The sequence below is a fragment of the Palaemon carinicauda genome, chromosome 22, assembly GCF_036898095.1.
Source record: "Palaemon carinicauda isolate YSFRI2023 chromosome 22, ASM3689809v2, whole genome shotgun sequence".
Lineage (NCBI taxonomy): Eukaryota > Metazoa > Arthropoda > Malacostraca > Decapoda > Palaemonidae > Palaemon > Palaemon carinicauda.
In genome coordinates this window covers 108,491,058-108,493,557 of record NC_090746.1, presented here as the reverse complement: position 1 = coordinate 108,493,557, position 2,500 = coordinate 108,491,058, and the positions used below count along the sequence as shown (strand labels likewise).

Below are 2,500 nucleotides of genomic sequence, written 5' to 3'. Positions count from 1 at the left end.
TTACTAATGCTATATGTAAGGATACCTCTGACTATATATTTGATTATTTCAAGGACAGTACTGGTTAAATCAATATATTTTCCAGTAATATTATTCTTCCTGATATGAGGCCATTACCTAAATCAACATAGGACTAGAGTCACTAGATTATGGATAATAAAAAAGACGACCATACTTGCACAGAAATGCAAAGGAGAATATAGACGAAAATACCTTAAAGGTTTAAAGGCCGTGCATGAATGCCAGTGGCAAGGGGTAGTGACATTGCCCTATCGAGCAGGACAATGCCCTAGAGATTGACCAGATATACATATGATAAGCACCCAAGCCCCCTTTCCACCCAAGCTAGGACTAAGGAGGGCCTGGCAATGGGTGCTGATGACTCAATAGGTAGACCTATAGGCTCCCTTAAACAACCCCCAATCCTTAGCTCACAAGGAGGGTGAGGTTGCAGCGATCAAAGAAACTAATGAGTTTGAGCGAGACTCGAACCCCATTGAGTTCTTAAGGAACGAGAAAATACTAACACAAGTGAGCGCTCATAAGGTCGATATTCATAACCAAACACACTGCGAGGTGGCTGTTAGGTACTGACAGAGTGGTGAGGTGAATGCAAGTGAGCTTTATTCAACGAGATAACGAGCCTATATATAACCAGTTGAGGGAAACAATGTCATAAAAACTCAAACAATACGAAACATGCGATAGCAAGCTTAAACAAGTTTTTCTATTATCAGTATGGGAGAGATTGAGAGATGTATGAAACACGTGCAGTAGAAAATAATCCAAAGTCTACCTTACACTATAATACACAGAATCATATGAAAGAAAGTTTTATGGAGAAAAAAAATGCGTTTCTTTTCGTGGTTACGATATGAGTTAATATTTTTTATTTATCTTTTTTTTGGGGGGAGGGGGGCTTAATTTTCCGCAGTTGAAGCGTTGCGGTGTTTTCTCAAAGTAAATAGTTTCGTCCGAATTGGACGAAAGTTCAGCATGAAACTGTCCTGTTCTTGAAGTAAGTGCTTTCATGTTCTCCTTCAAGAATGTGCTTGGTGCAGAGTAAACTCTTGACGAGAAACTATGCGAGACAAAGATATTCCTTTGAAGTATTACTTGTTACTGCTTGCTTATTAAAACGCGATTTTTTTTTTCATTGCTTTCTTGCTTATTACAACAAGATATTTTATTGCTTGCTTGCATATCAAAACACGATTTTTTGTATTGCTTGCTTGCTTATTGCAGCAAGATCTTTCTTGCTTGCTTGCTTATTACATCAAGATTTTTTATTGCTTGCTTGATTATCAGAAAAAGATTTTTTATTGCTTGCTTGCTTATTACAACACGGTTTCTTATATTGCTTGCTTTCTCATTACAACACGATTTTTATTGCTTGCTTGGTTATCACAACACGATTTTTTATTACTTGCTCATCACAACACGATTTTTTATTAATTGCTTGCTTATTAAAACACGATTTTTTATTGCTTGCTTGCTTATTACAACACGATTTTTCTGCTTGCTTGCTTATTACAACAGGATTTTTTATTGCTTGCTTGCTTATTACAACACGATTTTTTTTTATTCCTTGCTTGCTTAATACAACAAGATTTTTTGTTTGCTTGCTTATCAAAACACGATTTTTTATTACTTGCTTGCTTATTACAGGTTTTTTATTGCTTGCTTGCTTATTACAACAAGATTTTTATTGTTTGCTTGCTTATCAAAACGCGATTTTTTATTATGTGCTTGCATAATACAGTAAGATTTTTATTGGGTGCTTGCTTATTACAACAAGATTTTTATTACTTGTTTGCTTATTACAACACGATTTTTATTACTTGCTTCGTTATTACAGACGATTTTTTTGCTTGCTTGCTTATTGCAACATGATTTTCATTGCTTGCTTTCTTTCTGCAAAACAATTCTTAATTAGTTGCTTGCTTATTACAACAAGATTTTTATTGCTTTTATTGCTTGCGTGCTTATTAAAACATGATTTTCCCATTGCTTCCTTGCTTATTACAACACGATTTTTCATTGCTTGCATGCTTTCTACAAAACGATTTTTTATTGCTTGCTTGCTTACTACAGCACGATTATTTTGCTTGCTTGTTTATTACAAAAAGTCTTTCAGTGCTTGCTTGCTTGCTTATTACAACACGATTTTCTTTATTGCTTATTTACTTATATCAACAAGATTTTTTTATTACTTGTGTCCTTATTACAGCACACCTTTTCACACTTTTTTTTTGGGGGGGGGGGGGGGATTTATAGTTGATACTTCATATTGGTGTATCCCGCCCCACCACCCAAAAAGAGACCTAGCCAAGGAAAAGATTTACCGTTATCATAAATTAATTTTTTTTATTGGATATATTTCTCAAAATTGATTGGGTTCCTAGAACTGATGCTCATTTAGTGGAGTGATTATGAAATACACTGAAAGACAGATGCCATTATCCACATATTGGATATCCATAGCAAAGATACTGATATA

At 34.8% G+C, this 2,500-nt stretch overlaps 1 long non-coding RNA gene across 1 annotated transcript in view; it reads right to left on the bottom strand.

The window, feature by feature from the left end:
• LOC137616231 (uncharacterized) overlaps nt 1-2,500 on the bottom strand; it is a 210,162-nt gene that overhangs the window by 21,682 nt on the left and 185,980 nt on the right. The window lies entirely within an intron of this gene.